At 34.9% G+C, this 20,915-nt stretch overlaps 1 protein-coding gene across 4 annotated transcripts in view; it reads left to right on the plus strand.

The window, feature by feature from the left end:
• Window positions 1-20,915, plus strand: part of LOC6563261 (serine/threonine-protein kinase 32A) — a 28,970-nt gene continuing 8,055 nt past the window's right edge. For 2 of the 4 annotated variants that reach the window (XM_032737722.2, XM_032737725.2), the window contains exon 1: window positions 13,272-13,505. The gene's annotated coding sequence lies outside the window, so the exon portion shown is untranslated. Of the gene's footprint in view, window positions 23-13,233; window positions 13,506-20,915 lie in introns of those variants that run through there. The other 2 variants (XM_032737724.2, XM_032737723.1) reach the window with 2 other exon arrangements.

Below are 20,915 nucleotides of genomic sequence, written 5' to 3' on the forward strand. Positions count from 1 at the left end.
GCCTGAGTACGAGTTTCAATGGGTATGTACGTGCACGTGTATGTGTGTGTGTGTGTGTGTGTGTGTGTGTACGTGTGTGTGTGTGTGTGATTGTGTGTGTGTGTAGTATGAAGTGCGATTGTGTGCTAATAATAAATACAATGGCCAAGGCAAGTGCTAACGAAAAAACAATCAGCAAAGATCTAGGGCCAATGAGCACCTCCTAGATATTTACAAATGTCTGCAAGGTGTGCTGCGATAAGTCTTTTGTTTATTTCTATCTGCAGTTTGACAGACAAATTGCCTCGCTTTGATCTCAATGCCAACTTTTACCTTCTTTGTGTTATGCGTATTTGTGCTTATGCCACAATTCAATTAAAACCGCTACAAACGTAAAGTTAAGTGCTGCTGGTTTGTGGCAGCTTAAGGATGTGGAGTACACTTTCTGTGTGCACTAATTGCATTTGTCAATTCACGTCAAAAAGTCGCTTACAAAAATTAAATAATGATTTATTCAGGTGTTTATTCAGGAGCTGTTTCCAAAACATTCACCCACCATAACCACAATCAGTTCCCAGCAGATTAAAATTTAAGTGATAATTCAGTCGAAGTATGTTGAATGCTTTAAAGAGCTAAGATTTAATCATGTTATAATACTCTTAAAATAAAGATGATTCAACAATTTCATATTGCTTGACGAATACAAAGCAAAAAAATAAAAATAAATAAGAGAAATTAATAAAAGCAAATGACTAGCATTGCAGAATCAAGTGTAGCAGCCAACAAATAACTATAATAAATAACAAAACCACAGCATTTGGAAAAGCTTTATGAATTAAAAAAAACATGCTTAAATTGGACCACATTTAAACAAAGGAAGATAAGAAAGCTTGCCATTGAATTATCTGAGTATGGGTTATAAAAAGTTTCCGACAAAGTCTACACATGTCCTTTGACTAATGGATGCTATTAGTTTAAGCTTTCAAAAATTATTTTAGCCAGCTTTAAGGCGTTCATTCATTTGTTAAATCCTTGTTGGAGTTTGCTGAGTTTGCTCATTTCCCTTTTTCTCTGGCCACGCAAATTATTTCGCCTTGGTTAGACTGCGGTGAACAGTTGGCTTAGTTTTTCTCCGGCAGGATATGGTTTGGCACAATGTTTTCACTCCAAACGGGAAATTAGCATTTAATGTAGATTTTGCCTAATGTACAATTTTGTGTGGTCAAAATGCTTTGAAGTTTTACAGTTGGGCCAACTACAAAAATGACCCATGTTTTTGACAGTTTAATTATCATGCAAGGAAACCCATCCCACCCTTACCAACATCTCCTCATTCCCCCTCTCTATCTGTATTTTTATCTGTATTGTTTCCTACAAGTTTTGTGTCTACTATATTATTTTTCAGGCTCTGTTTGGTCAGTATACGCGGTGACAATTTACGAGACAAATACACAATGCAAACAATGAAGAAAAAAGGTATCTTCTTGTTCATATATGAAAGTAAACTCGACTAATTTTCACACAAAAAATTGCATCATTTAAAGCATCTGATTGGCAAATAACAACACGTACATATTTAGACAAAATACGGGAATTACAAGTAAAGACGACGGGCAAAGGATGGGAATTGATTTAGTGATGGGGTCATTCACCATTTTAAGTGCTGAGTGCACGTGATCCAACTGTGAATCCACTGGGACCGTCACGGCCATAAAACGCCATATTAAGCAAACGGAAATACTTGGCTGAATATTTATCGACTTGGGGATATCCATGTCGTAGGTAGCTTAAATAACTTCTACATTGATCATTCAATTTTCCATCTGCAAAAATTCAAAAAGAAAACAAGGCTTATTTTTAAAATGCGTATTTTGAATATTTAAGAAGAAAATATTATGGAACTTATCTGAAACTCTTTATAAGTAGTCATAAAGTATATAAGAATATATTTCAAAATATCGGTAAAGTATACACTTTCAAATAAGGGACTCGTATATATATATATATATACATAGATCAACTGAAGTAAAAGATAAAACCATTTCAAAATGACTACTTATTTGGTATACCCGCAGTAAATGGAAAAAGCTGAATGAATTAAAAAAAATCAACGATGCCACGTATAATATTAGGGAACTTCTTTTATACTTCATAAAGTATTTATTGCCGCTCATTAAATATATTTCCATTTATTATACCCATGCCATACTGCGCACATGTTAGTTATATCCGCATTAGATGAAAACAAAATGCTTACAGGGTATAAGATATAAAACTCAATGTGGCCACGTGTCGATCGTTTTATGTCTATATACATAAGTAAGTAATGTAAATTAAATTTAATGAACTTTAAGGGCTGCTTCGATTTCCTGGAAACACACACTAAAACAAAGTAGCTCTGGCAGGGGCAACAAGATGGCCAAAAGTATGGTCAACTAATAGATTTTGAATTTATACTAAGTATATTTAGCGAGCATTTTGTACATTTTGTAATTTGGCGCAATTGAAAAGAGCTTAAGCATAAATAGTATGCCATTAATATTGAATTGAGCAAGTCAAGTTTAGAAAGAAGTCGAAAGGACAAAGTTTTTGACGAATCCAAAGGGGAAACTTAATATATTAAAGTGAGATGGTAAATATTTGCTGTCGCTTTCCTGGTCCATTATCCCCCTGGGTGGGTCTGGTTGCTGAAATTCTGTTCAAATGTTGACTTTTGTTTCAAATTACAGTTAATAGTGGACACACCAAAATGGCAAATCATTTTAGTTTTATATTGTTAGCACTGTGCAAACAACGACAGCCCGTGAATTAATTCATTTGCCACAAGTTTTCTGTTTTTATAGCCTGAACCCATTAAAAACGGGAAAAAGGGTAAAAGTCATAAAGAATTTATTTTTCTTGATCAGCATAAAAGTAGCGTTGATTTAGCCATATCCCTCTGTCTCTCAGTATGAGCAAACTGATGTCAGAGACTATAAATGGAAGATAAGTTCTCGTATAACACGCGCCGATCAAATTTATTTCAAGTTATCCGATAACTGACCCCATTTAACGGACAAAGCCATCCAATATAAGATATACGATACTTTAACATATTACCGGGCTGTAAAGATCGAATAAGAAATACCTAATTTATAGTCAAAAACGTATTTTCTTATTTACCTCATGACATTTGCTATAAATTTGTGTGTATTCTGCAACGCCCCGATATCTATGAATACGGTATATATACACTACACACTCAATGTATAAATAAAAACATAGACTTAGTTTTTTCATTCTCCTTCAGTAAATGTGTAGACCATAAGAAATGAGAGCAGTTCCACACATGATTACATTTAAGTGTGCAAACATTTTAAGAGCGAAGTTTGGCAATAAAACTAAAAAGATGTATATATTGAACAGCTATGTTCAGGCTGTTTCATAGTCGAGCCCACTCGAGTATAGCATGCTGACTCAACAATCGCTTATGTTCAGGCATTTGATCTTGAAATTAGCATAACATGAAACATGAAACTATGCCAACGGGCATGGCTTAACCATGAAATAGCTCTATTATCCGAGTGGTTGCTACCCCACTGCGCCTCCACTTTATAATGCTCTCAATTAGACAGAATAATTAGCTTAGATGTCACGTACACAGGGCGAAATGAGGGCTGCCGTCCTCTTGTTAGGGCTTAAGCCTAGCAACCCAATCCAGGCCACGTTGTTCATTAATATTTGCAACAAAAAATTTTCATTACCCCCCCCTTTGCAGAGCATACACACTAAACACACTTGCAGGGGTGTACCCAGCTTTTCGTAAAGGAAGAGCAGAATTTCGCTAAGAGGAGCGGCCCGAATTTTAATTGTTCATACATTTTAATACATATTACGTTTCAAACCGCCCCTACGAATGTCCTTGCACACTTGCATGTTTAATCCGCTTAACTTTTGCACTCTATTGAATTCACAGACTTGTTTTTGGAACTTCAAGCTTGAAGGCACTTGAAGGAATTATCAAGCATATCAGAATGTTGGATCTGATGTTAGTATACGGCTTGATCACAGAAGCACAAAATCAACAGACCTCTACTACACTCACAGAAAAAGTTTTCCTGAATTTTTAATAATTATATTTCTAAATAAATGAGAAAAATATTTATTAATAATTGAAAATATTTTTAAAATGTAGGAATTAAAACCCTTATTTTTATAAAACATTTTTTTTATTAAGTTCAGAATATAGTATTGCAATTTGCTTTACCGACTGCTGGGTTATCTGGAAATAAGACTTTTTTTTTCTAAAAGTCAGAAAAATGTAGCCTTCAATAAGGAAAAGAAGAATCACTGGTTATAGAAAGAGCTTCTGTTCTAGAAAAATACTTTCTGAATAATAAAGTGAGTTACCAAGAGTATGAGATTCCAAAAGTAGGGCGATTTTCCAAAACATTAATTACAACCTTTTTGCCAGTGTATATAGTTCCACTTAAAATATTATATACAGTGCCTTCACCCAATCTCGGCTTGAGCTTAAACTGTATGTGACAATAATGTTTGTCTGCCATTTGTCAATTGTCAAAGTTTTAACTTTACAGCATGCAAACACTTACATAAGCGCAAATGTGTATTCTATGTTATTTTTGGAAGTCCTTCAGTCAAGTTGAACAGAGCCTGGAGAAAACATTTTAGAGTTGTATGTCGTCTAGCGAACAATAAGTCTGCCTGGGTTTTCGAATGCCAAGCAGCGTCAAAGAGGAGCATTAATCTTATTTCTAGTTTATTTACCTTTTCGCCTTTTGCTTTCGTGTTGAGCTCTTCACTGAGGCCTACCCAAAAGCTCTGTCTTCCTTGCTTAAGCAAGAAGTGCCACCAATTGAAGCAAAGTGAGCACATGCGAGAAGTGTGGCTGCATGTAGAATGTTATATGAAAGCATGACATCACGTTCGAGTGCCTTGTTATTATAGTGGCACGGCACAACACAGCACAGCACGAAAGCAACAGACATATATATAAAGTCCCACAACATGTTTGATTGCCAGAGACATATCGACTCGGCAGATTGGAATTACGGGCCAAGTACTCTCACATCGTCGTCAGCATCAGCATCAGCATCAGCATCGGCATCAGCATCAGAGCGGTGCATCCGAGTACATGTCATAGAATTGGCCCAGGGCAACAATTACACACTTCATTGGCTTGATGCCTGTGCGCTTCATTAGATTTCAACGAGGCTGGTTTGGGTCCGCTGATAAATATGTATATATTTTATTTTAAGAGACCATACTCCTCCAGCCTCGGGTGAGCTAGCAAGGGAAACACCGCTGGAGTACATGTCATTAATCAGGCCCAAAATAACATTAGCCGCAAATTTAAGATTTTTTTTTTTCAAACTTGTTGAATGTAATCATCTTAATTCTTATGTAAGCTGTTTTAAGCATGCTTAAGGCTCTATCTAACAGCTTAGTGTATGTGCCGGGATTAATAATAAATGTTTTCAGTCAGTCATTAACAGCAACAGCAACAATATTTAGTAAAAGTTTTTGTTCTAGTTGCTGCTTTGAAGTTGGTATAAACTTTTGCCAAACAATTTTTAATTAACTGTATGCATTAAAATATTTATAGTGTCATTGTTGTGTAGTTTATTTTAGTATAGATGGAGTGACATTAGCTGTAAAGTTTGGCTTGATGGCGCTTTACACATTTCAAATTCTTGCTCATTTTTCATGCATCAAATGTACATGATTTAATCCAACAAAATGTTGGTCTCTTGTTCGTTTTTATTTGTATTTGTAAAAAGTTTGCTATTAGCCAGCCGGTGCTTTGCTGATTTTGTGGATTTGTTGACTTTGTTAAAAACGTGACTTCATGTTGCCTACTTTTGTGCGCCCCATAAAACGAATTCAACATTTTGGCCTACTAATTAAGATCCGTCGGGCTCAAAGACACGCACCATAGCTCGGGGCAATATAGCTGTGCGCAACAGTTTGTGAATTAATGAAATAATTTATTTAAATGTGAGTGTGCCGCAAAAGCGTCATCGTAAAAGCACTCTGAAAAGGCCTCTCCATTAACGCCTCTTAAGCGGCGAACAATACCAAAAAGCGTTGACAATTCTTACGCAATAATCCTATTTGGCCAACAAACAGACATTCGTCTGCAGTTTATTCGTGTGCATGCTATTCTCCGATTCCACAAAAATCCACAATTGTTGCCGGTAAGTGCACGTTGCACTTGACGTTAGCAGCAGACTTCTGCTCTCCATGTTGCACTTGCAAACTGCACTTTCCACAAGATTAAATCGGTAATCTGAATGTGCGCATTGAATGCGAGATAAATTTTGTTGTTGCGCTGCTTGTGAATTTTATTACACAAGTGCTCAAGAGCTTTACACTTGCTTTGTATTTTGGAATATATAGTTCGTTTACTTACAATAAAATGTTTCTGCATTCTTACAATAATTTGTAGATTTACGAAAAAATAAATTCTTAAGATTAGAAAGGCTGTTTTTATATTTTTCAGAAATATATTTCTTACTCATTTAAAATATTTTTAAAAAGTACAAATGCAATAGTGATTTTCAGAATAAATAGTTTCTGAAATTCAGAAAATGGTAATGCAACTTGCTCTCTCGACTTCTGTCTGCTTTAAAGGCATAAAGCATGTGAAAACTTAAAGCACAAATGTTTAATAAAAATATAAGAATCAAAACAGGTAATAAAGGAATTCTGTGTGCACATTTAGAAAACAACACACTGGACAATTTTGTCGTATTTTGGAATTGAGAAAAGAAAGTCTTTTGAATAATAATATGAGTTGACATTGACACCCAATAATAATGCGAATTTCAAAAATGCACATCATCAAAAGATGAAGTGACTTGTATTTCTACGCCACAATTTAAGTGTCTTAAGTTGTGGGATCGACATGAACATAAACATACTTTTCACCCTTTGTGACATATTATAACTACACAAATGTGGAGCATTCAGTAAATAGTCATAGGAAAAAAAATAATATAATAAAGTAAGCAAAGAAATAAAAAAAAAAGAGTATACTTTGCTTAAATCGCTTAAAAGACAATATATTTCGATTTAAAGTATTCCAGCAGATTACTACAGATGCTACTGGCTTAAGCGTAATTCGCACGAAAAGTATAAATGTGAGAATCCATTTGTAATCGATCAATAACACAGTCAAGTCACTCAATTATGCATCACGTAATAAATGTCAGAAACAACCATACTTAAACAATAATAGCAACAACAAGAGCAGCAAAATAAATTATTTGGATGCCTGTTGTTTTGGCCTTTCAATTATGCATGCGAATGAATGTGTGAGAGCTGCGTGTTTGCGGATTTGGCACCAGTGATGGCCTAAATCCTGACTTTCGATACATTCGCTCGTCATTGTGGTCGCAACCGCAGTGGCCAGAACTGCGATAATTGTCTTAAATGATGTGATACATAGCTGGACAATCATTTGTGTTATAATTTGGACAACGGGGCGCATGATGATGCATGGGCATTGATTATACTGAAAGAATTCGGTTACATTATAAAACACTGGAACAAAACAATAAACATATGTATATCAAGTTAAACGTAGCCACACAATTGATTGCCTACAAATAAACAAGGGATCTAAAATTGTGTTGTGGCTTTGCCGCCAGGCAATTCTGCGGGCACATACGCATTTTATTATCAAAGTTTTATTTGGTACCCCCTTTATGGCTGTTGTCGTTGTCGTTGTCGTTGTCATACCCAGCGGTGGATTATTATTGTTATTGCATATTGTTGCGTGTTATGACATGTGTTGCCAACTCCCCGATCCAAGCCTAAGCCACCCAACCAACCAACCAACCAACCACCCAACCAAAATGGTGATGCGGAAAAGATAACATAATAACAGCGTGGCAATAAAAAGGTTTGTTCGCCTCCAGCTAACTGCCAGCCACAAATTTATTGTCAATGGACCTGGCCAAGTTGTTATTGTTTATACCAACAAAAGGCACTCGCGTGACCGTTGGTTGACTGGCTTTGCCCAGTTTCCCACAACAAACAAATTTCAATCATTTTTGGCTGGCATTTTGGCACTTTTTCGCTGCAATATACGTGATATACTCAGGGGCATAGAGCTCGCTGAGGTGCCTCACAAAAGTTACTTGCCTCAATTTCATTTTTATTAAATGTTACAAAACATGTTGACAGTTCAAACTGAGAAACGGCAATTCATTACGCAACTTTTAAAGTGTTTTAATATTTATTCTGAAACACTGGAGAATAAACAACAGCAAAATACAAGCGGAATAATTGCCAAATGATTAAAGTTGGATGTGATGTGACGTGATATAAAGAGATGTAATTTATATATATCGCACAATTGTTGATGCTCTTTTGCTGCTTATTGGACATTATATTATTGGCGCAATTTTATGTACATAAAAAATGTTCCAAGAAGGGTATGTATGGTTGCTGAAAATTAAATAGTATTTTTAGCTGAGCTGTGCTGTGAGCTGTGACCTGCACACATTTCTCTACATATCAAATTTGTTGACTCTATTAAATTTCACATAATTGCGCAATACTATCGTAAACAAAAAAAAACGATTTAAAAATATCAATGATTAACAATCATGGAGTAAAACTACATTTATGGTAGGGCACAATGTATGTGCTGCTGTCTGTAAATAAAGATGATAGAAAAAGCTGGTAACAGCTTAAGGCGCTCACCGTAAGCGAACACTCAGAAAAATAATTGGCATGAATAACTTTGAAAATCGAAATACTTTTGACGCCAATTTTAACTCACCTTATTACGCAGAAAGTATATTTTTTGAAAGAAAAGGTTCTGTCTTTATAAATCCAAGATTATTCCTATTTTAATTTAAGGAAATTATAAAAGTTAAGCACATTATTATTCGTCATTTTTATTTTAAGACTTATATTAGCATATTAGATAATTTATAAGTTTATATTTTATGTTTTTAAGAGAGATGCCAATTTTTCTTTCCAAAAATATGTGATTGCATTTCGTTTTTTAAGAAATACATTTGTAAGAAAATGAAAAAATTCCTCTCTAATTTTAAGACATTTTCTCATTTTTTTTCTGAGTGCTAGCGCCAGAACTTTAATAACAACGATAGTTGCCAGCAAGCTGAACTATTTTCGATTTTTCCAGAAATGTTTGTGGCAACACGCGAATTCTGATAACGAATGTGGCAAAACTTTCAGCTCGGCAGTTGGTTGTTATTTTGAGAGCAGTGGCTTTGCCTACTCTGCTTGCCAGAATCAAATGTTAGAAAAGTTTTCTGCTTTCCTCCATATCCATGTGGAGGTGCAACCAATTGAGAGATTACATTCAACATGCAGCTATGCGTCATAAGTTGAGAAGCTTAGCTAGCTGGACTGCTAATTAATGGAATGCAATTAGCTTCGCATCAGCTCATTGAACTGTATAACACAATTTAACTATATATACAAGCTGCTTAAGCCGCGTTCGACTGTAATTTAGTTAGATAATTAATTTCTTACTTAACTCTAGAATTTTTTGGGGTTTTTGCGGATTTGCTGTGAACTTGGTGATTAATTATGCAAAGCCAAATTAAAATTTAGTAGGAGCCAAACAATTAGAAAATGGTTGTAAATGTAGTTTGGATTATTTTCCATGTATTTTTTAATCCTTCCCAAAATCCATTAAATATGGGTAATGACGGTATACTAAAGTTGTGCAAATGTACGCAACAGACAGAAGGAAGCATCTCCGATTTAATCAAGATTATAAATGCTTCAACAGTGTTGGAACTACAGTTCAATTTTAGAAAACAGGTTCTGGTGTACCTTTGGATAAACCAATTTTATTTCATTTTGTCGATAGCTCTTCCAGTTTTCTTAATTTCGATAACAATCGATTTCCGCTAGCAATGAGACCACCAATTTTAAAGGTAAAGCTTTAGGTAAAGCTTTACACTTTATATATAATACTTATTGATCAACTGTAAAATATAAATGAAATGTAATCTCATATTGATCCTCATACTATCAGCAGACGTACGCATTTTCTGTATACATTTTTCACAATTTTGATAGTCTAGGAGAAAACCACTGTTATTATTTTGAGTAGCCATTTTTCGATGTATTCTTTATTTTCAATGTTTTGGAACTAAATGAACCTAAATTTCGTGCAACTTAAATGCAAATTTCTTCTTAAGAGAGTATATTTCACTTAAAAACATCACTTCGAGCATGTGAGGAAGAATCCATAAATGTTGTAACCAAAGCTACAGCATTTTATGTGCGCACTCCCATCAAAGTATTTTGCTTAAAGTCTTTTTCATATTTGACTTGCTGTTGTAGTCGACTGACAGATATAATAAACAAGTGATAGTGTTACAGTCGGCTGTAATCGACTGCGAAATACTTTTATACTAATAAATAATACCGGCTGATAGCATGTACAATCGAACAGTGTGGGTGTAGTCAAGGAATACGGATCTTTGAAGAAGGTTCCTAGTAATATAGTAGACAGCTCGAAAAACATTGCTCAAGACCAATATACTCTTGAACCTTCGGTATCAGAGTATACGAATTTATGAAATTGGAAATATGTTATGGAGTCTTTAAATATTTGATTTGCTGTTGTATTGGGCTGACAAAAAAGTTAAACAAAACTTTTGAGAACTCGAAAAGAGAACATCATCTCTTGCAGACATTTTTTGATATTTATTTTTGTTTTATTTATCGCAAAATAAGTGGAGTAAATATGCGCCTGACTTCTGCTAATTTGACTAGGTTTTCATGGAAGCATCACGAATGTTTCTCTTATTTGCGATATTATTGTTAGGTGAAACAGACAAAGTGTAACTGTTATTAACGTGGTCTATACTTCAGTATGCGCACCATACATAAAAGTCGGCGGCTATCGTCGCTGTTGCAACAAAACTTTGTCTGCCATTTGAAAAACCCCATCAAACCTAATTGGCTTTTTGCACTGATGCTATATTCTTTTTTCTCAGTTTGCTGTTTTGATGTTGCTGGTACTTGTTTTGCACTCAACACTTTTATGGTGTATGGCAAAAGCATCTAGCAGTGGCATAGAATTGGGTAATTTGTTTAATTCACTAGTTGGGCTTTAAAAAAGGTACCAGGTATTGAAGTGGTTCATTATAAATAAAGTTGTTGGCAATTTTAAAAAAATTTTATATGCTTTGCCCAATACTTGGGTTTCAATGCAATCATAGTATACTCTAATTGACTCAGAAAGAAATTTAATCCTTTTTATTTAATGATGGCAACTGTGGAACATAATATGACAACAGCGATAATCAGTGATTGAAAGGCAAACAGAGGTCAACCACTTTAAGGAATGTTGTGGCAGCTGCTCTTATCAATTGTTGTTATCAATGCAACATTTGTCGTAATCGATATGCGCTATGTTGTATTAAAGACAATAGCAATATATGTATCTCAATAGACTTTGGCTGTATTCAGTATAAATTCTGAGCAGATTCTTGATTCGCTGCTTTGCCAGTTGCATGCCAAGGCTAAGGTAAAAGAAAGGAATAAAACACAAGCTTTGTGCACTCGTTTCAATTTATTTTCATATTAGGTATTCAATTGAATTTATTAAATGTACAAATCCAGCTGTTGTTATCTCACACAGCCATTAGAAAACTTTCATAACAAAATCCTAAATTTTTTTTGTCAAGATATTTTTTTATGTCACCTTCCTTGATAAATCCAGATACAGTCTATGCAATCTGTGAGCGACATAAAAACAAAAGAAACAGCGACAACGACCTAAATCTGATGAAAAAAAAAAAACAAAAGAAGAAAAAAATAAATACACACAAAATAGCAGAAGACCCCCAATTTGTATACTCTGCCAATGTGTGTGTGTATCCTTAACCTACATATTTTTGAAGCAATAAGTATTAGAGATATAAATATGATACCTAAAGTCAAATTAATTGGAAGAATTTTGAGGGTGCCAGAAATAAACTGAAATATAATATGTACAATGGTACATAAATGTATTTAAGCTAAATATTTGTGAATCGAATGCTTTAAATTGCCATCTTTCACTGATTTTGAATAAATGTTGTACAATTTAAGCACACTCGGAACAGTTTAATAAAATGAAAAGACCGAAATAGGTTGAAATTCAAATACGTACAATGCGACATAAATATTAGGACAATGAGCTTGTCTCTTGCACTGAATTTTTAAAATATATTACAAAATTGAAACGGTAGAGTATATAAACATGACAAGCCCTCCGACTTACCATTTTCAAAAGAGGCACACACTTACGCAGCCGACCACTTGGACGGGACAAAAAAAAAAATGCCGCTTTAAGCCTCATTGTTGACACAGCACACATAGGACACCCATACAGTTACTGAAGCAAACATACAACACACAAACTCACACACAATCAAAGGCACCCGCAGACTTGGAGGCTGTAAGACAATTTAACCGCTTTGGATTATTGGGCTTACTGGGTGTAAGGCATACAATTTTGACTTTACTGAATTTAAATTGTATTTAAAATACATCGGTTGAGTGAAGGCTTTTTTTAATATTATCTTTATGGGTTTGCGCTTGTGCACCTTGTTTGCTTTTCTTATGTCAAAACAAAGTAAACAATTGAATTTAAGCTAATCAAAAAATGATGAAACAATAATAAAATACATGTAACAGAGCAGAGATGGGTGACCTGAGGCCAATTGACACGATGTGTCATGTTCAAACAGATTCTCATATGATAAGCAAATTGCAACAAGAGCTTAACGCACGAGTTCGGAGGCAATCCAGTGGAAACATCATTGATGCATGCGACATCTTCAATGACAAGCAGCACACATCGACTTGATGTGTTCATATTGGGGATAGGATGCTGAACTAATGTGATAAAATGTCGTAAAATATGTTAGCAATAAATTTGCGTTTAAAGCAAAACAGCTAACCCAATTTGTATGGCCGTCTAATCATAGTCATAAGAATAATGATAATGATAATAAAGCAGAGCCTGGCCAACTTGCCGCTAATTGGCGCTCATTTATAACGTACCGATTTCAAAGGAGACTCTCTTTCCACTCACTCTGTGCCATTTGGCTCTCTCTCTCTCTCTCTCTCTCCCTCTCTTAAAAGCTGAGAGTCTGCGTGCTAAGCTAGAATTTTGTGCTCTTGTGCAGTCTGGCAACGCTACCATCGTAAATAACACAACAGACTCTACGTAGCAGCAAACAACAGTTGTTAGTTATGTGTTGTGCTAGTTGAATTTTGGCAGTGCTAGCTGACGGTCCTGATGCACGCGATTTTGTGACAGAAATACGAAAGCTTTCATAATAACGGTGAAACTGATTGCGTTCGCGTGCTTGTGTGAGTAGGTGTGCTTATCTTAACAATCGCGTGACTTTACCAAGCAAAAACAGTTACACCGAGTTCGGAGTCCGCAGTTCAAAGTGAAATTACTGGAATTTGTCTACGAATTGTTGTGGCCCCTTTGAGACTTAAGAACTTCCAACTCACAACAGGAGCAGTTGGTAAACATATACGATACGTACATATATGCATAAAATAAGATATTTATATGTTAAGTGTGCAGTTTGAATAAATTATCTTGTGCAATTTGGCTACACGGCTACACACACTTAATATGCATATGTATATATGGTATATGTGGTATATATGAGTGTGTTTGAGTTTCTTCAACTTCGAGCAATGCCAATCGATAAATTCTAAACGTAGGTCCTTACCACAGACTGAAACCCCATCCATCTATCCGCCACCTCTCAAGTGTTTACTTAACTCATAAAGCACAAGAATTTTTAAATGAGGTGGGGCGCCATGCACAAAATATTCTTGACTTGAGTAAAAATTTGCGTGATTTCGTACCAATAAACATTTTTGCACATATACATGTATGTGTGTGCGTGTGTGTGTGTGTGTGTGTGGAAAGTCTTCTGACAGTGTTAGTGTATGGGTGCGTGTTTTTGTGAACGCACAAAATGTCAATGAACCCTGAAAGCAGCGCATATTTCTTTTTGCCCCTGATTTGTTGATTACCAGTGTGCAAAAGTGCCCGTCAGATGCTTTGTCCATCCAAGTATTGCTGTTGATTTGATGTTTTGTAGGCTTGACACATGATAAGTGAAACATTGGAAAATATCTAGCAATTGTTGCTCCCTGGGCGAAAATGTTGGCCAGAAACAAAATTTGATTTGTCTAAGCCAATTGAAATATGCATGGCAACCAAATCGAATTAAAGCTGTTACTAAGTGGCAGCTACATTTTAAGATTGTTAGCTTAATACTCCTATTCATATTAAATGTAATACTCTGGCTTAGCTGAGATAATGTATATAAATTGTCTCCATTTATATGACATGTTTTTTACTTATATGAAGACATGTATGTAATGTAAGTTGTGGAATATTCATACGAGTATTTAATTTTAGTTGTCAAGGCGGGGATGTCACTAAATTGCCGTCGCTTTATTTATTTATTGTTGTTTTTTTTTATTTATTTATTTAATATCGACTAATATCAGTTGACACAAACAATTAAAAATATATTAAATAAAATGTATATTTTAAAAAATTAGAAACATTTTTAAGAATTCTCAACAGATTGAATTGCAATATTGAATTCATGGATTAGGGAAAACCCAAAAACATAAACTCAATCTAACCACAACACATAGTTCGCCACCACAAATGCATGCGAAAATGTTAATCACGAAACAAATCGTTTGAAATTGAGTTATTAATGACAGAAATAGATTACTTTGAGTTGATTACATGATAGTCTATTGCAATCATTACAGAAGCCTCCACAAGTTTCATGCAAGGCGTAATTAGTAAAACAACGCTTGGGATAAAGTGGGGAGAAATAACCAAGAAGTCTAAAGGGAACTGAAAAATTAATTTGGCTCATCAACGCAGTGTAATCGATTTCACCATTTAGTTATTTAACTAACAAATAAAAAACCTTGCATAACACGATGATTAATTAGGAAGGGAAGGTTAATAAGGAGGAGTCTGTCGATGTATGCAGGTAATACAACCCAGTTATAACGACGAAGAACAAAATGTGAGCATTCCTCAAATTCCTTTGACTAACGCATATGCAAGAACCTGAATGGCTTTGTTGACAGTGAAATTATGGCAATTGTATAAACGGAAATGCAAATTTATTCAATAAACATCGAATACCAATTTAATGCCTGGAAAACTGTTCGAAGTCATACAGGAAATATGGTTCCATTATACGCAGGCTTCAAATTCAATAAACGGACATTTTTTGGCTCTGAATTGGATTAATAGTTGATATTGCAATCATGTTTTTAATTTATAAGTACATTTTTTATTTTTTTTTAGTGCTGAATTGTGCTGTGAAAAATTATAGGAAATGTACTTATAATTAAACGTAAAAAACCTTATTTATATTCAATTTTACTTTAATTGCATGTGATTAAAGCATCGGGTTTTTTCATTTTGAGTTCAATGCACATTTTTTTTTAGCAATAAATCCCACTTGTCAACAGTGGCATAAAAAAGCCAGTAATAATAAGAATATCGCTTGATACTGAACCGTAAACAAAAAGTGTCATAAAACGTGGCCGTTTACGAGGACATTATGGATGTTTCTGTGGTTTTGTCAAAGATGGCCTTTAATGTGCCATAAGTACGTGCATATTCCAGCTAAAAGTGGACAACTTAACTGATGGAATCAGCGGGTATTGTCCCATCTAAGGGACATAAATAAGTTATGGTATTACTGCGAATAGTAAATTAATACAGTGCCAAATAATCGCAACATTAAAGTTGTATAAAAAAGTCTACAATTCACGTATTTTTCATTATTAAAGACATTATAAATGAATAGCACTCATTAATAATTTATGAATTTCTAATTCAGTAATTTCGTTTTACTGCCTTTCTTCATGGTACATTTTTTTTTGGGTATGATGGGTTTTTTATTTGAGCTTACCCCAATCTATGTAGCAAATATTGGATCAATTTTCCATTTAAAGAAAGCCAGACATCTTCAAAATTTTTCTCATTTGTTTAATTTACATTATTTTTACTTTTTAAATTTTAGTGTGTCGATTGATATTAATCCACAAATAAATAAATTCAAATTTAAGTGGGTGCAATATATAAGGAAAATATTAATATGATTCAAAGAGTCTAGTTAAAGTCAAACTAAAATTGTATGCTTGACATACTCAATAAGGCTCCAAGAGAAAAAGTCATCGAGTCACTCGTGCGTGGAAGCGCACCCCTTTGTCTGAAATGCAAATGCGATGGCGATTTTTAGACAGAGAGAGAAAGAGTAAGAGTAAGAGAGGGGTAAGGAGGGAGACTTTCTCTTCGCCTGTAAAGGGTTCGGTCACGCCTCGTTGGGTCTAACTTCAACTGGCAGTTGGCGCCAACAGCTGTTTAATTAGTTTTTCCGGCAAGAGCAACAGATTTTTGTTCGGTGGCGTTGAGTAAATACAGCAAACATTTTGAAGCCGCCATTAATTAACGAGTCCTTTCGAATTTCAACCGTCCGACTGACAGAGGGCAAAACGGATAAACAACAACAAATAAAACCAGAGAATTGTGCCGTCATTTTGATTGATGTGCCGCCATTTATTTTGTTAGCAACAACTAAATGGCCGAGTCTCCTTTCGTTTTGTGCTTGTTGTTGCTGTTGTTATCAATAGATCGATTATATAATGCCTACGTTATCTGTGATTAATGAAGCGTTGCGTGTTCCTATTGAAAGCGTATTGAGTTGTTTTGTATTGTATTTTACGAACATAATAGTAAATATTATGGTTTGATTATCAAATTCGATGTAGTTCAAATATGAATGGTGGCTTATGCATTAGGACTATTATACCCAGAACACAATCAAAATGGTAAAATGAGTATAATAAAGTTGTGTAAAAGTACGTAACAGGCAGGAAGCCGCTCCAAAACCATAAAGTATGTATATTCCTGATCAGCAACAACAGCCGATTTAGCCATGTCCGTCTATGTGTACAAGTCGATCTCAGAGACTATAAGAGCTGGAGACTTTTATCGATAATTGCTCCCGTTTCCCGAATATCGGATCGGTACACATCGATTTCTGATTGCAATGAAAGACAGTATTGTAAAGAATTTAAATTGATATATTGTATACCCTGTGAACTTTTCATTAAGATAGGAAAGAAATTCGGATTTTGATAAGCTAAACTTATATTTGTATTTACATATTACTAAACTACTAAAGCTTGTCAATTTTTGTTCTGATTTGGCTTTTTATTTTTTCCAAAATCCTTGCAATCGATATTAAACCATTTTAAATTTTAATATCTCCAGCTTTATGAATTTATTTTCTATATCCTTTTGTAATTGTAAGTAAATTTGTAAGTAAATTTAATTTGACTGAAATGTTATCAGTATTTAACCGATGGTATGGTATCTAGTCAAGCCATCTTGACTAAAGCATTCTAATTTTTGTTTATATAATCTAAATATAAATTTGTACATCATTTACATTTACTAATTGCCCTCCCAAAATAGGAGCAAGTGGGAGTGCTCTGGTCGAATGAGCTCGACGCCTTGACGCCAATAATTTGTATAATTTAAATTTGAATTAACTTATTAATTAGTTGTATTCAAATTTAGCAATCATTTAAAAATGTAATTAGCTTAAAACGTCTTCTGTTAAATACAAAAATTGAAATTCTTGGACGAGCAACTCTTATAACTTTCTACTACTCCGAATATTGATTTGAGACTGGCATATTTGGCCACCCTCATCAAATAAGGTTACATAAAAAATACACTGTGCATTGTTGAACAGTGCGATACCCTTTTTTTTTCATTTTTAATGAGTATAGGATATAATTACGAGTATATCTCACCATTCACCATTCACCTAACCGTTATTAAGCTATTTCAGCGTACCGAAAGCACACACAATTGTTAATTATGTAAAATCAATAGGGCTGCCGCAGCAGCGAGACAGCGTAGGGCCAAAACAAAAGGGGCTAAAGATATTCGGGTTGGCAATTAAGCGGATGGTTCGTCCATTGATTTTGGGTGAGCACTGTAGTGTGAAATATGACGTGGAATGGATTGTGAGCGAATACCTTGCTTAAAGTAAATCTCTCAAAACTTGGCTTTAATCCAGAAAGTCACGGGCTAGGCATGACGGATATTTACAAATCGAAATTTTCTCTACAAATAAAAAAGCACGTTGGATTTAAGGCTGTTGGTAAGATAAAACTAAATATAAAGCTAAAAGCACACGGCAAGGCCAACAAGGGGTTGAAGATGCTTAGAGCCAAAGGGTCGACCCAACGAACCAAAACAAAATTCCTGTGAAGTCCTTAAACTTTGCTGCTGCTGCTGCTGCTGCTGCTACTTCTCCTTTTTCTTACATACGGTGGTCTGATTCCAGAGTGAAGAGTGCGTGTAATGAGTTTTCAAATTCGCGAAAAATCAGTTTAATGTTCTGCATGCTGTATGCATAAATATGTTTTATGAGTCCCGGGAGGGGATTACTTACGGGTTCACACCCACATAAAACACATATGTAGCAGGCAGGCACGCAAAAGGCTTTACATGTTGCCATCCACAGCAGCTATTCATATACTTTTATTTATAAATATATATAACCAGTTGGTTATTCTTATATATTATATATATATATATATATCTTACAGAACTTGAATACCAACCAGGTGAGTTAAATTGTTTAGCTCTGAAAGCAGTTCAAGAACACCTAGCAAAAGCGTTCACACGTAGACAGCATCCAATCAAACATGCACTCACATATCGAATGTATCTTTGTTATCAGGAATCCAACGTACTCTTCAAGATCTGTGCACATTTCATTTCGATTTTACAACTTTGTATCTTAAGTTTTGTTGAAATGCAAATGAAGCGTGTGGCTTCCACATCGACAGTGACATTGAGAGCAGTTTGTGTCCTGGACCAACTTCAATTTATTTCATTCCTCTTTGGACCTGGCCAAGAACTTTGTATGCCATACAGCCGCAAGCAAGAGAAAACCGTCCGGATATTGTTGCCAAAGCCCAGACGTTGGCCGCAAGCCACAGTTAAATTGTGTCCGTGACTGTTACGTGAGTTGCAATAAAAGAATTGTGTATAATTTGAATAATGGCAAGAAATTCAACAAAGTAATACAGCAAATCAAATGCTTAAAAGATGCTAGAACAGAAAAGAGGCATTGCCGGTTAACATTTCAAGGTGACATTTGGCCGGGCTAAGACTCACCAAGCAATCACATTAAGCAAATGCTACTCAAAGTTGCTTGTTGTATTCATTGTTGTTGTTGTTCCTTTCGTTGTTGTTGCCATTCAATGTTGGCCGTCGGTCGTTGGTGTTACTTTGTCATTTCATAAAATATTTAAATGAAACTGAAATGAGCTGTATCCAGGCAAAAAAAAAAGAAGAAGAACAACAGCGTTTATGCCTATGTGTGTGTGTTTGTGTGTGTGTGTGTGTAATGAAACAACAAAAACTCTGCAGCTGCCGCCGGACACGTTGCTTCCGCGCCATTTTGTCACCTACAGCACAGAAGTCGCCTCCCCTGAGCTGCTTCCCACTAATGGCCCTTTTTTCTCTCTGCCTTTGTTGCTGTTGTTGCTGACTGTGCATTTAAAGCACATTACAGCTTAAATAACTAAATTTGTAAGGGTAAGTTTACGTATGCATGGCGTTGACACTGAAGATAGTACACCTTTGTGATGCTTTAATATACACTCAGCAAAAAAACCGCCTCTAAATTTTCTGATTTTTGGAAATAGTATATATACAAAAATACATTTCTTAAAATTAGAAGGGTATTGCTTATTTTCAGAAACATATTTCTTTATAATGAAATATTTCTAAAAACTAGAAATGATAACCTTTATTTTCAGAAAAAATTGTTGCTGAAATTCAGAAATTAATTAAATTTGCTCTCTCGAAAGCTTCTTCCTTAGAGACCGAGCTCAAATTAATTTATGTGAACTTAATAACTATCTAAAATGTTTGTATATGGGAAATCTTAAAGTACTAATGTTTTATAATAAAATAAATATAAGCCATCAACAGGTAATTTTAGAGCTCTGTGCACTTGGAAATTCTGGAAAATAATGAAGATAATGTCTTGAACTCGAGATGATATAATTGATATGATATTGATAAATTTATGAAGAACGTTAACTTTATCGAGGGAGCCTTTGAAAGGTCTTCTCGATAGCGCAGGTATGGAAACGATTAAAGAAATGCGCTTTGTGAATTCTGAGATGAGCAGATGTATCGCGATTTTCTAAAATTCAATGCGATTTACTTTCAGAGTTTATACATATTTACCTAGCTACCTTTTTGAAATGCAACACGTACTTGAACTACTTACTTAGTTCTACCACAAAGTTTTCATCTCAAGGTTTTTCAGAGATATCCATGACACAGTTAGGATTCCTTGCAATTGCTCCAAGTTTTATCCGTACACTTTTCTTCGACAAACAAATAAAAATAAAAGAAAGTAAAATCAATAGAAAGCTAAAGGATGCGCACAAAAAAGTTGTAAACAACAAGCAGCATACATTTTTGATGCAAGTATGAAAATATATTTATCGAATAATATATAAAATATATACATTTTTTATATATATTTATTTTTTTATTTATTCTGCCAGCGACTGCTAGACAGATTGATAAGTAAGCGCCTCAAATAATGATATGTTTGCCGCAATTCAAAAATAAGAAATATGAAACGGCTGTCGGAAACTTGTGGCATGCGCCATTGATGGAAACTGTCAGGAACCTTGCACCACAGATGTATTGATGGCTGGGTGGCTTGTTAGCTGACTGAAAGGATGGCCAACGTAAAGTATTGCCCAGCCTGACAAAATTGTTTCCATCAATCATATATAGATTGTGACGGCAAATGGATTCGTCA

Source organism: Drosophila grimshawi, unplaced genomic scaffold, assembly GCF_018153295.1.
Source record: "Drosophila grimshawi isolate 15287-2541.00 unplaced genomic scaffold, ASM1815329v1 contig_311, whole genome shotgun sequence".
Lineage (NCBI taxonomy): Eukaryota > Metazoa > Arthropoda > Insecta > Diptera > Drosophilidae > Drosophila > Drosophila grimshawi.